The sequence below is a fragment of the Hevea brasiliensis genome, unplaced genomic scaffold (genome assembly GCF_030052815.1).
Source record: "Hevea brasiliensis isolate MT/VB/25A 57/8 unplaced genomic scaffold, ASM3005281v1 Scaf52, whole genome shotgun sequence".
NCBI lineage: Eukaryota > Viridiplantae > Streptophyta > Magnoliopsida > Malpighiales > Euphorbiaceae > Hevea > Hevea brasiliensis.
Window position 1 is genome coordinate 27,475 of NW_026615051.1, and position 15,436 is coordinate 42,910.

At 37.4% G+C, this 15,436-nt stretch overlaps 1 non-coding gene across 1 annotated transcript; it reads right to left on the bottom strand.

The window, feature by feature from the left end:
* Positions 1 to 14,862: 14,862 nt before the first annotated feature.
* On the bottom strand, positions 14,863 to 14,969 carry LOC131177511 (small nucleolar RNA R71). The gene has a single exon (XR_009146962.1). It is a non-coding gene; the product is annotated as a small nucleolar RNA R71 (small nucleolar RNA).
* Positions 14,970 to 15,436: the final 467 nt, after the last annotated feature.

A 15,436-nucleotide genomic window follows, 5' to 3' on the forward strand; every position in this document is an offset into this window, starting at 1 on the left:
TCTTCCAACAGCTTCTGATGCCTTTCATCATTCTGAGCAGCCATTCTGATCTGATCAATCAATACTGGCTGTACATGCCATGCAACTACTGCCTGCCCATCATCATTAATCTCTAAACTGGCATGTAATAACCTCAACTCATGTACCAAAGACAAAGGAGTAACCCGTAGACTTGCCATAGTCTTACGACTTAGGGCGTCAGCCACAACATTAGCTTTCCCTGGCTGATAGTCTATCAGACAATCATAGTCTTTTATCAACTCTAACCATCTCCTCTGTCTCAAATTTAGCTCTTTCTGGGTGCCCAAATACTTCAAACTCTTATGATCTGTATAGATGTAACATTTCTCCCCATACAAATAATGTCTCCAAATCTTAAAAGCAAACACAATGGCTGCAAGCTCCAAATCATGTGTCGGATAATTCCTCTCATGCGATTTTAGCTGGCGTGATGCATAGGCAATGACATTTCGATCTTGCATCAACACACAACCTAACCCGTTGTGAGAAGCATTGTCAGAACTATATATTCTTTACCCGTGTGGGTAAAGTCGACTGAGCCTCACAAACATCTTTTCAATTCATCAAAACTCTGTTGGCATTTATCCGTCCACTGGAATTTTACATCTTTTCTAAGCAGCTTGGTCAATGGAGATGCCAACATAGAGAATCCCTTCACAAATCTACGATAGTATCGGCTAAACCAAAATCTGAATTTCTGTGACATTTCTGGGTGGCCTCCAATTAAGGACAGCTTCAATCTTACTTGGATCTACCTTAATACCCTCTTCTAATACTACATGCCCCAAGAAAGATATTTCCTTCAGCCAAAATTCACACTTCGACAATTTGGCATATAGCTGTTTCTCTCTCAAAGTCTGCAGTACAATCCGCAGATGTCTATCATGCTCTTCTGCACTCCTTGAATAGACCAATATATTATCAATAAATACCACAACAAACTGGTCGAGGTATGGTATGAAGATAGTGTTCATCAGATCCATAAAAGCAGCCGGAGCATTAGTTAACCCGAATGGCATAACCAAGAACTCATAATGGCCATAACGGGTTCTGAAGGCGATTTTAGAAATACTCGCTCTTGTACTTTCGGTGATAATAACTCGATCTCGTGTCAATTTTGAGAACACAGCTTGCACCCTCAACCGATCAAACAAGTCATCAATGCGGGCAATGGATATCTATTCTTTATTGTCACCTTATTCAATCGCCGATAATCAATACACAAACGGAGAGTGCCATCTTTCTTCTTTACAAACAACACCGCGCTCCCAAGGTGACACACTAGGGCGGATAAAGCCCTTGTCAGCGATTCTTGCAATCGCACTTTCAACTCTTTCAATTTTGCAGTGCCATTCTGTATGGTGTTATGGAGATTGGGTCCACACTGCATAACATCAATTTCAAATCGCACTTCTCTTTCTCGAGGTAATCCCGAAATTCTTCAGAAATACATCCGAAAGTCACATACTGAGGAATGTCCTCCAATGTTGGACTCCCCACTTGGGTGTCTATCACATGTGCCAAGTACGCCTCACACCCTTTTCTAATCATTTTCCTGGCCAGTGCAGCTGAAATGATGTTTGAAGGCAATAACTGCCTCTCCCCATGTATTACTACATCACCATACTGAGGAAAACCAAAAGTGACTGTCTTCAGTCTACAGTCAATCATGGCATGATGCCTGGCTAACCAATCCATGTCCAAGATAATGTCATAATCTCTGAAGGGCATTTCAATTAAATCAGACAGAAAAGTGTGTCCTTGGATCACCAAAGGATAGTCTCTATATAGCCTATTTACCCTGACCTCCTGGCCTAATGGACTAGTTACTAGCACATCATAGTCCATTGGTACACACTGAATAGCAGTAGAACACATCACACTAGCACTAACATATGAATGTGTGGAGCCAGGATCAAATAACACATACACATCTTGGTCAAGGATGGAGAAAATACCAGCTACAACATCTGATGTTTCAGCCTCTTCCCTCTGACGCATGGTATACACTCTGACTGGTGCGCTACTGGGTACTGGCTGGTTAACAGTGCTTTGACTTCCAGGGGTGTTACCAGGACCCCTACCTCACCTCGCCTCTAGCGCTTGATCGTGACCCTGGGTGCAGAGATTTGAGTTGATTCTTCAGGTGTGGCAAAAGATCCAGACCGGCGCGGACTAGTGCAATCCTTAGCGAAATGTCCGCTTCCTCCACAATTAAAGCATGCACCAGTAGCCTTGAAACAAACCCCACCATGAGTTCTACCACACGTTTCACACTGCCGGACCGATAGAGCTCCTCGGGGTGCCTGCTGGGTCTGGCGACCAGGCAGGGTGGTCTTTGGCGTAAAATCTGCCTCTGCCTCTACGGGAGCTAGATCCCCCAAACTGTTTCCTCTTCCCAGAACCACTTCCAGATGCTTGTTCAGTAGTCTTTTCAGTTTTCTCTTTCTCTTGTGAACCCTTCTTCACTGCCCCTTCGGATTCTATCCTTTCTAATTCCAAGGCTTGTGAGATCAATTCAGCAAAATTCTGATGTCTGAAACCCACAACTTGCATCCTCAGACTCTGCCTTAGCCCGAACTCAAACCTCTTGCATCTGTCTCTAGGGGTGGAGACTAAGCTTCCAGCATAGTGGCTTAGCCTCGAAAAATCTCTCTCATATTCTGCTACAATTCGGTTCCCTTGTTTCAGACTCAGGAATTCTTGTAATTTCATATCCACATATGCATCGGGGACCCATTTCGCCGGAACTCCTCAAAAGTCCGACTGTGTTAACACAGTGGCTCCACCAGTCGTGGGGATGGTCTTCCACCATTCATAGGCATCCCCTTGTAATAAGGAAATAGAATATTCGAACTTCATCTCTTCCGTGCACTGCAGCTTTCTAAAAACTCGTTCCATTCTTTCCAACCACTGTTCTGCTTCCAGTGGATCCACAGTGCCTTTAACTCAGTGGCCCCAAATTTCATCAACTTTTCATACTGCCGAGCTGAGGGCTGTGGTTGTGCTACTGTGCATCGGCATCCGAGCTTGGGTAGCACATTACCCGCCATTTCTTTGAAAAGAAAGCCATCTCCGCATAAATTGAGCAGAAGCTGCGGTCTTTGGAGCGAGGCTGGAGTAGCTGACCCACTCACATTCTGGAGTGCTGGGGCTTCCCCTTGAACCTCAGCCTCAACAGATTGTTCTTCGGAATGATCTCCTCCTTCCATTCCGTTTTTCACAAATTTTCTACTTCCTGTGATCAAACACAAGGAGGTTGACCTCCGTTAGTGCATATTCATGATGTAAATATGTCATATGTATCAATTTAAGACACTTGAGCAGTTGTACTTATCAATAAAATGTTCATACACATAGTCAAAATTTATTGAAAAACCATGCTCTGATACCACTAAAACATGTCACACCTTACCCCTCCGTAAGGCATAACATGATCCCGTAGAATACTTAATGAACTACCGAACTTCACCTACCGATAACTCATTAAGTACCCTACAAGGGATTTTAAAACGATTTTCTTACATTTTGGAAGTGGTGAGCATTTTAGTGAGAATTAAAAAGTCATTTATTCAAGCTTAAATACTAGTAAAAATTTTGTCCATTTTAAATTTTATCGCAATTTTTATAAAAATTTTGACAGAGTTCCCTCTGTATTTTGAGAAACCAGTTCTTCAAAGACCTGTAAAAAGCACTTCCAAAAATATTTCACAACTTCTAACCTCCAATAAATCACAATTCAACTCCAATCAATTCATTTCAAAACAGTTCCACAATCCAAATCAAATTTATCAACTCAGAATAGTTAATAATTCCATTCACAAAGCATAAAGTAGGAATTTCATATGTACAAATATTAAATTTACAGAAGAAAGTCCAAAATAATATCATTACAATTTATTTACAACTGCTCAACTTACATTGATACAAATAACATTTCTATATTTACATCAAGATTATCTACAAGGGTATAAAATAATACCCGTACAAAATGATCAGAGTAGTCCTCGATTTAATAGCAGCTCACTCTGCTGCTTTCTCCTTGCTCTTATCTGCGACAGCAAAATAAGCCATCGCTGAGTATAAAAATACTCAGTGGTGCACAATAAAAATTTAAAATGTAATAATTAAATCATTCATTGCCAAACACAGTTCAAATGTTTCTCAAACACATTTCAACAATTATCAAAGTTCCTAATAATACCATTTTGTCAAATAATCTATTAAACACAGTTTAGTCAAACAATTTCATAACACAGTGTTGCCAAAGTCATACACAACTTAAGCAATGACACAAAATTTCCGATCAATGCCGCGTTGTATACCACGACAAAGCAATCTCAACCCCTTTAATCGAAATCAATGAGGGAGGTGGCTAGCTAGCTAATGAGTACTCATCCGATCTCGACCTCAACTGGTAAGCCAGAGAGGGAGGAAAATAAACGATCTCAACCCCATAAATGGAGGAGGAAATGTGATACTGTCATGCTAAGTGTGAATCCAAAATCAATTTAAAACAATTTATTTCAATAATTTATGAGAGATCCCAAACAATTTTCAAAGTCATTTTTGTAGTCACAAAGTGGCAACACAATTCATAAATAACACAGCGATTTCATAAAGTATAGCAACTCAAATTTTCAATTGGAAAATAATTACATAAATTTATTGTGCACAAACCTGACTGGAGTCGCCTTTAGGCCTTGACTCAGTCTCTCCGAGCTTCCAAGTCTTTTTCAGCTGAAACACACAATTTCATAGTGTTTCAGTACCATAACTTAACATAAGTCCAAAAATAAATTTAACTTCACTTTAACTAGCTCTATTGCGTTAAATTCGACGTTCTCAAAGTTTTTGTGTTTCAGGTTACTATTCACTACACTATTCAAGTCAAATTGTTGACTTTTTAAGGATTAATAGGTATGGGAACTCCAACTTCACCCACATACCACATTTTGGTCACCAAACTTGTTGGTTTTGGTCACTTTTTCAAAGCTTAGGTCATTTTGGCAAAATTGCCAATTTTCAGTTTTAGTGCTTCAAAGTTGCACTGTTCCATTGGTCGATCTACTGTTGGAATTTGACAAAACTTCCTTCATAGAAAATGTTCCTTATTGTCTTAAGTGTATTCTTATTTTTGGATCACCTCAATCGGAGTTTTGTAACTCAAGTTATGGCCAAAATAAGTTTCTTATTCACGTCTTTATTCATCCGGTATTTTGGGTTCTGCGATTTTGATCCAACTTTGGTCAGTAATTTGATCAAGTTAAGTTCATAATTTGGTCTAACTTTCTTCATCTAAAATGTTCTACTATGTCTTATGTTTCCATCGGTTCAAGAATCGCCTAAATCCGAGTTTTGTTGAGAGAGTTATAACCCTTCAAACATTGCTGCTCAATGAAATTTCTGCAGAGTTGCAGGTTTGGTAACTTAACTTTGCTCAATAATTTGAATGGTTTAATGGCATAATTTGGGGTGGTGTTCTTCATGACAATTTTAGATCTATGTCTTATCTAATTGCTAGTAAAATTTCAGGTCATTTTGACCCTCCTAACTCGAGTTATGACCAAATGAGCGATCTTGTTCATTTGGTCGATTTAATCTTGATGGCAGCCTGCTCTCATTTCACTTTGGTCAATTGTTTCACCAAGTTTTAGTCAGTTTTTGGCCATGGTTCCTTAATGAAAATTGTGCTATTTTATGTCTATTTTCATCTCCAATTGGTGGCATATCAATTGGACTTGTAAAATTTGAGTTTTGGTCCTTCAAAGTGGGTTTGGTCATGCTGCCAGCAGCATGACCATTTACCTCCGAATTTAACTTAGTTTCCTATCATTCCCACACAAGTTATTTGGTCATAATTGACCATTATTTCACTTCACAATAGGTCCAACATGCCATTTATGCATTTTTCCAAAATTTGGTTCACCACCCTAGCATTCAAAACCCTAACTCATCAATTTCACTACTTTGTTGCAATTAATCACACTTAATGGTATTAATACTAATCATTCAACTAAGGAAGGTTTCTAAACCCATTCAAATGTATCATATTCATACAAATCATATTCCTCTCAAGCTGCCCAAAAATTCAGTTTGGTTCTTCCCCCATTTTTATTTCATTTAAATCAAGTTCTAAGCTCATTTCAACCACTAGTTATGCATGTAAATGGAAAAATAAGGAGTTTGATATGCTAACCTCACTTAAAGCTTCAAATCACTATCTTTAACTCCTCTTTCTTCTTGAAATCCTCTTCTTAAGTTGAGATCACAAGTTCTAGTGAGGTATTTAAGGGAGTTATGTTGATTAAGTGGAGAGAATCAAGCTTAATTGTAAGCTTAAGGAAGAAAATTTCATGGAGATGAGAGGGAGAAGGTGGGCGGCAACCAAGGGAAGAAGAAGACCTTTTTGTTTCTTTTTTTTTTCTTTTCCTTTATCTAATTTAATTTACAGAAGACCACAAAAAAAAATCCCAATTAAATAATTCAATTTATTAATTTAGTTATGGCATCATGCATGATGTCATAACTTTTGACTTTTTCATTTTCATCTCTTTTTCTTCTTTTTTTTTCTATTAGTTCTTTAATTTAATTCTCGATTCCGAAATTTTTTTTTCTCCAATTCTATTGGACAGTTAGGTCAGGAGTCAGCTCTCGGGGTCAATTGACCAAATTGCCCCTCGCCGGTTCATCCCGGTTTGCAAATAATCCAATATTTCTTCCGCTCACGACCTAATTATTTGTGGCTTAATGATTCTTTTTGTGATTTTCTCTTTTCCACTTGTGTTCATAAGGGTCCTAAGGACCGCAGCGTCACTTTTACGGTTGAAATTTGAGTTTAAAATGACTTCATGATCGTTCAGGAGGTCACTCATCATTTGTGACTCTCGGCTCGTTTAACCTCTTATGTTCTGTTTTTCTTATTTATAGTTAACTAATTAAACATTACTAATTATTTGTGTTTATGGCTTTTCAAGTTGTCTTAAGTGTGGCTCTAATCTCCTTAATTGTCCAGACCGACACTGGTCACCGGAACAATGAAATGTACCAGGCTATACCAATAGGGGTGTTAAATTACCAGCGGTCCTGGGGTCGGCAACGGCCTTCCCAGTGTGGTCAGCCATTGCTGCGGTGCCGGCTAGTTTAACTTAGCTTCATTTTCTCTCTTTCATTTTTCTTTGATTTTTCTTGTATTTTCTTTTTATTTATTTCATCATTATATGTCTGTTCACTATCACCGAAGTGTAGTTCTAGACATCCTGACTTGCCTGGATTGTTATTTGGCCACTGGAGCAATAGAACGTACAGAATACGTACAGTGGGGATGTTACACCTATGGTCGGGGAGGTCGAATCAGATTTAACTCCCTATGGTCGGGGAGGTCAAATCATTGTGCACAATACACACCACAATAATGAAACTTCCGAAAGAGCCATAACAAATAAAAACTTAGATCTAACCTCTAATAAGAGGAGAATCTAAGCCTGTGCACATACCATGATAATCAAAACAAAGCTAACTCCATTGTCTTCTCAACAAATGAGAGAGATGGGTAATAACCTAGTTAAGCATCTATAGTGAGATATAAAACAATATCATAATCTCTTTGTCCTTTTTGTGAGCATAAATCACAACACAATTCGATTCAAAGTCAATTCCAATATCCAATAATTTTTATGCTCATCACAATTCAAATCATAAATTTTCATTTTTTCATGCAAATTGCCCATCACAATTCAAAACATGTTCTATCATAATTTTCCAAAACATAATTTATTCAATTCACAATAATGCTTAATACTTGTGGAAATACCATTTCACAAAGCTAAATTCATACATACTATAACAATTTCAATAATCATTGAATTAAATCCAATGCTTGTTAAATATAATACATAAGAAAAATATGTCATTTAATCATATGAAATATTCAGAACAAAATCAGTTAAAAACTAATTATGCACAAACCTGATTTGAGTCGCTCCTAGGCCTTGACTCAACGTTCTTTATGCTTTTCAATATCCTTATCAACTAAAACACACAATTTAAAGTGTTTCAGTACTCAATGAATTTGTTTCCAACCATAAAATCTAATATCTAAATTTTCTTGGTACTATTCCCTTCAATTCATTTCATTAGTCAACTTATAATGTTAACCCTTAATGCACTCTAAGTGAGTCAATTCCAATGTTACCAATATATCACATTTTATAGCCCTTTAGTGTTGGTATATGTTACCAAATTTATTTTGAAGTGTATTGCATTTTATTGCAATTTATTGGATTTCGGTGTACTATTTTGACCTAGCCGGACGACCTAGTTCCCTCAGTTTTCAGGTTTCGGTCCAAACTACAAACTTGTAGGTCTATGTCTTATTGCACGCGGGGTTAAATTTCAGGTCATTCTGAGTTGTGTAGACCAAGATATGGTCAATTTACCAATGCTGGATAGAATGCACTAAAATGGTAGGCTTAGGTCATTTTTAGGTCACTTTTGGTTCGGCCAGTTTTGGTACCTGAACTTGTGCAAGCTATTTGGCTTGGTTCTGGCCATTTCTGGGCTTTGGTGTCTTCATAAGAATTGTAGATCTATGTCTAAACTATTCATGGTAAAAATTTCAGGTCAATTGGACTATTTTGAGTTAGATATGGTCAAAACACTAACTGCTACCCAAATGGTCAATTTTCAGGCTTTCAAGTCAATAATCTGGATTTGGTCATTTTTCAAGTCACCTTCTAGGCAGAATTTAGGTAAGCTTCCTTCATGAAAGTTGGCACATTTTGTGCCTAGTTTCACCTTCAATTAGTTTCATACCAATTGGAGTCACACACTTAAGGTTCTAAGCTAAAATATACACTGTCGTACTGCACATTCTTCATCCCTTACCAATTACGTATCCTATACTTACCAAGTTAACTCTTTCATGCCAATTCTAGTTTGTACCATACCATTAACACACTTTACAACACATTTTGGTCATTTTGGATAGCTTGTAACCATTCTCAATATACACACTATAACTCAGAATTTTCAAAGTCCAATTACACAATTTAACCACATGAACATACCCCATTTACATATCCAATTCCAAACTATTATACACATATACATGCTGCCACCATAACCAACATAATTCAATAAATCAAACCATGAAACAACACATTTCAACTACACTTTAAAAGTTGCTGAATTGCACATCTCCTTCAAATTGCTTCCAAGCTTCTAAAACCAAGTGCATTATCACACATACATTGTCCAAATTATTTCTATACACATAAACACTTATACCAACATCTTAAACTACCATTAACAAGTAAAAACAAGTTACAAATAGTGAGTTTCCATGGCTGCTGAAATGGTGGTTCTCCATTAATCCATCAAACTTTAAAACTTCCTCCACAAAACAACTCACCACAACAACCACTCAAAGTTTTATGAAACAAGAATGGAAAATACTCACCACTTTTGAAGCTTGATCAAAACCTCACTAAACTTCTTAAAATTGCTATCAAACTCTTCCTTGCAAGGTGAGGATTAACTTTCATGAAGGAACCTAGTGGAAATGGTGGCTTAAGGTTGGTTGCATGAAGCTCCCTCGCATTCGGCCATGGAGGTTTTCTCTCAAGTTGGTATCGGCTGGTTGTCCCAAGGTTGAAGATGACAGAATTTTCTATCCAAAGGCTGATTAAAAGTCCACTTAGGTGATGTTAGTGGAGCTGTAATGATCGGGAACCAGCCACTAGAGGAATTGTCCGCTTTGGCCATAAGCCTCATGGTTTTGTCCCATAGGTGGAATGGAGAACTTCCCAGGAGGTCACCCATCCTAGGATTTCTCTCAAACGAGCACGTTTAACCCTGGAGTTCTTCCAACTCTCCAGGCCATTCCACCAAAAGGCGCCTCTAGTGATTAGTTCCCCCATCTTATATATCATTACTTTTGAGCCCAAGACCATCTCCGTGCTTTGCCGATGTGGGATTTGCTTAAGGGACCTTTCTCCCCCCCTTTCGGGACTCAGCGTCCTCGCTAAGGTTTGCCCCACCATCGCCCAAGAGGACACGCGAGCGGCTCTGAAGTTTTGTCGATGTGGGATTTGCCTAGGGTGTTACAGGAGCACTAATGAAGTTTTAATATTAGTTTAATCAAAATTTTCATAATTCCCACATTTAACCTCTTTTCTTTCACTATTTCAATTATGGACCACCATTTTAATTTTCATGATATTTTCAAAGTTTAATATCATTTATTTTTAATGTACCTTTAGGTAAAAAGGAAACTCGGGGTGTCAATTGACCATAATTCCCATATTCGGGTTGCTTTTTAGTTTTTTCGGTAACACCGATTTTTGTCGGTTTCTCGATTTTTCACTTTTCTTTGTACTAATTCATTAATTTTTCTTGGACATTTCTAATATCAATTATACTTCAATAAATCTTTAATTATGTCTCAAAACTTAATTTCGAGGGTTCCCCGCAGTCCTAGGGTCAGTTATTGCCTGCGCCGTAACTTCCCCGTGCGATCACCCTTCACTTCAGCATCCGCTCGTTTAACTTGGTTACATTTCATTGCTATTATTTTTCCTTTGTTTTTCTCGTATTTTCCTTTATTGTATTTCAATACATTATATCTTCACACTAATATATAAATATAATTCCTGGCATCCTAGCTGTCCGGATAGACACTGGCCACCGGAACAGTATAACGCACTACCTAACATAGGGGTATTATACAAAATCATTATTTCTCCTCTTCTAATCAATTTATATCAAATATAAGTTAATTAATCTCTATAAATTAATTTCTCATAATTAAATTCATATTTAAATACTTTAAATATAAATTTAACTTATACTATACATCCAATAACGTAGATTTGGTTTCAAGCCATGCTAGGGACTTTGCAATCTCATTGCAAACCAAACCTATTTAATTAATTAATTAAAATTTTTAATTAATCAATTAAACCACATTTTACTTGGTGATTATCTTGTGTATGTGTGTGTGACTCACTAGGCTCATCACTAATTGGCAATGAGATATGATATTAACTCTTAATATCATTAGAACTCTTTCTTACCATAAATGATTTCTCCAAATCATCTTAGGCATCTCATAGACCATGGTTGGCACCTAGCATAGTGTGCCATGGCCACCTAATCAGTAACAAGGAATACCTTAAATGAACATATAATCATATGTTACCGTGCACTAGAATCTCTCTGTTATAAAATCCCAATTCGAGCTGGAGTCATGGTTTATGTCAATCCCCATTTGCTATGAATGTTATGTTCTCTTTTAATTCCAGTTCTTGATTAATTAGATTTTCTTATCAGAAACCTTTTTCTGACTAAATTTGTCTGTCCTGGCCTGGAACTTGAAACATCAAGAACAATTAAATGAACATAGGATTTTATCCCTATTTACTTAGGGTAATAGATTCCATCTTGATCAACACCTACCTCCATATATAACTAGTAGGAGCCAACACATGCCCATATACCCATACACAATACAAGTATGAAAAGTAGTATCAAACTTAAACTACCTATATATAAGATAACTGTGTTATCTTAGGTCTAAAGATTATATGTACTGATATGATATATGACAATGCATTGACCAGAGTAAACTCCATGTGCTTATCATATGCGTCACTGGTTCAGCCTACTTATCATGTATAAATGCCTATCATGTTTGTTATATGGCATGAGACTCACCATTCCATCTTATTTATATCTCATATAAATACCTTGGAAACAAACATGAATACAATCTTTTCTGGATAAGTCATGTCCTATGTGAAGTATCCTCAATTGTAAACCAATTTATGATACTTTGTGCTAGAAATACTGTCACTCATATTCTTAACAACTTAATAATAGAATTTCTAACAAAATATCAAAGGACCTTTTCTATTACACATAAATATATTATGTAAACGGAAAAGTAAAATTGCCTTTTATTGATAAAATATATACTAGATACATACTAAATGATATGCTCTAGGGCATACTACTAACAATCTCCCTCTAGCACTAGAGCCATTCATTATAATATCTTAGACCCATCTTCTCAAGATATCGGTCTAACTGAGCTTGTGACATAGGCTTCGTGAATGGATCAGCTGGATTTTCAACTGATGCTATTTTTTGCATGGCTACATCGCCTTGCCCAACTATCTCTCTGATAATGTGGTAACGCCTTTCTATGTGTTTGGATTTCTGGTGAGACCGGGGTTCCTTATCCAAACAACCTCTTTTGTAGCATCTGATGTAGCAATGTACTCGGCCTCTGTAGTGGACTCAGCAATCATACTCTGTTTGGAACTCTTCCAACTGACTGCACCTCCATTACAAATGAGCACAAACCCAGAGGTAGATTTTCTATCATCGATATCTGATTGGAAATCAAAATTAGTATAACCATCCAATTGTAAGTCACCACCTCCATAAATCAAGAATAAATCCTTAGTTCTTCTTAAGTACTTAAGGATATTCTTGACAGCTATTCAGTATTCCAAACCTGGACTTGATTGAAACCTGCTAGTTAAACTGATAGCATGTGCAATATCTGGCCTAGTACATGATACACTTGAATTGTATAGATGTTTTTAAGCACATCTGTATTCTAAATCATAGCATTTAGATAAGTATTCTCATGCATAATATTTGATTTCATTAATTTTCATAAATTTTATTGCCAAGCCCTTAATTCCATGTTTTCTGCATTATTTTAGGTGTTTTGGTGAAGCCCTAAAGAATGGATGTGCAAAGGAAAGCTTGGAGAGGCAAAAAGACAAAGAATTGCTGTTGATACAAAGTACACAGGTCGTGTAAACCAAGCACCAGACCCGTGTAATTGCCTGCCAGAAGAAAGCTAAGAGAATCGATGAGAAACACAAGTACACGGGTCATGTAAGTAGACCCGTGTAATCTGCAAAGACCCGTGTAAATCTCTGCCGGGCGCAAGCTTAAAGAACCTTATGGGAACAAAAGTACACAGCCCGTGTAAATTGGCCGATGTAGTTGGCACAGACCCGTGTAAATTTATGTGCCAAAACAAAACCACGTGATTCTCCTCCAGTAAGTTACACGGCCCTACTCTGCGGGACCCGTGTAATGACACACGGGCCGTGTACTATGCTGCAGCCTGTTTTCTAATTCGAATTCTCCTTCTGTTTTATGATTCAAATAAGACTCCTAAAGCTTTTTGGACTCAAAATGACCTAACCCTAGGGCAACCAATATAAATAAAGAAGAAAACACCTGGAAAGGGGGTTGGCCACTGTCATCGGGAATGCTGCTGAAGGTTGTTGTTGTCGTGCTCTACATCAGTACCAAAGGAATTCTTTCAGCTGAAGCTCTAGAAGATCGAAGCTGAAACTCTCTTTGGTTCCTTCGTTTCATCTCCTTAGACAGAATTTTATTATTTTATTTCTTTTGCATAACTCTCTTTTTATTGTTTTTGCTTTTTATCATGACACTTACTGAACTCACCATGAGTGAGTAGTTTTCTTATTCTGGATTTAGGAGAGTTGCTCTTGTAATTATTATTTATGGATGAACACTGATTTTTATTTATTGGATTTGAGATTCGTTTCTTGATTTAATTTCTTGTGATCTTAATGCATGCTATGTGTTGGTACCCACTTAGTCATGATTATAAATGTTAATTGAAGGACTGAAAGGTGAAGATTAACATTAGAAAATTGAGATCTTAAACCTAGGAATTCTAACCTAGACATAGGCTGATACCTTTGTGGAACTTAAAAATTGGTCAAAGGTCTAAAAGGATTTTAATTGATTTGATCACCACGAAAGTAGGGTTCGAGTTAATTAGAATACACCCTAGATGCCTTGAGAGAGGATCTAGGATAGCTTAAGACTGATTTCTATCAAGGAAAACGATCCTCAATTTAGTAAATAAATGAGGTAACATCCCTAGTATGATTCAAGTGTGAAATCTTAATTCCAGAATTGCTTTAAATAAATCACTTTGTTTTAAGTCTACCATTTTAGTGTTTAAAGTTAACAAACTTCATTCCCTAAGTATTTGATAGCCTAGACAGTCAAGATTTCTGTGTAGATTGGTACTTGCTAAACAAAATTCCTCGTGGGAACAATACTCTACTTATCACTTTATTACTTATTAGCGATACGTGCACTTGCGGTGATTGCAAAATAGCGAAATAAGTTTTTGGCGCTGTTGTCGATGAATTTTTAGTTCTAGTAATATCAAACAATAGGCAATTTAGCTGATTTAGGCAATTATATCTTAATTTTATTTTACTGGTTATACTTCTTTTCTTTTCTCTCAGGTACCCGATCTGGTATTTGACCAGAACAAAGCCAGAAGAAATTTTGGACTGTGATCCAGAAATAGACAGAACTCTGAAAGCCATCAGAAAAGAAAGGAAACATTAAGAGCATAGTCAAGGAGATTCTGAAATCCCAACCATGGCCGATAATAATGGCATACCAAGACTCTTGAGAGATTATGGAGCTCCATCTGTCTAAGGATTTCAGCCTAGTGTCACTAGACCCACAGTGGAAGCCAACAACTTTGAATTAAAGCCAGCATGGCTCCAAATGATTTAACAAACTCAATTTGTAGGCTCACCAACAGAAGACCCACACTATCACCTCCAGTGTTTTCTTGCCCTATGTGATACATTCAAGATGAATGGAGTGTCTGATTAAGCAATAAGACTCAGAGCATTCCCATTCTCCCTTCAAGACAGAGCAAAGAAGTGGTTACTTTCTCAACCAGCTGGAACATTCATGACCTGGGAAAACCTCTCCCAAGCTTTTCTTGCAAGGTATTTCCCACCTGCAAAGACTGCAAAGCTGAGACTTGAGCTCAACACCTTTAAACAAAAGGAGGGAGAATCACTCTATGACGCATGGGAAAGATATAAAGACCTACAGAGGGAATGTCCACACCATAGCTTAGAAGATTGGCTATTGGAACAAAAATTTCTATAATGGATTACTACCCTCTACAAGGAGCACAGTTGATTCAGCTGCAGAAGGTGATCTAATGGAGAAAACAGTGCCACAAGCACTTGAACTCCTAGAAAGGGTTGCATACCATAACTATGAGTGGTCAAATGAAAGAGGAAATGCAAGAAGAACTGCAGGAGTCCTGGAAGTAGATGCCCTGAGCATGATAATTGCCCAGTTTGATAAGCTCACAAAGAAACTCGAAAAAATGCAAGCCAACGCAATTGGTACACATAGTCAACATGAGGGCAACTACAAAGGAGGATACATGAATTCAGAATACAGTAATTTTAACGAACCTACAAAACAGATGAACTATATGAATAATGGAGGAAACTTCAACCAGAGGCAGCCAAACAATCCATATTCAAATACTTACAACCCTGGATGGAGAAACCACCCAAACTTCTCATGG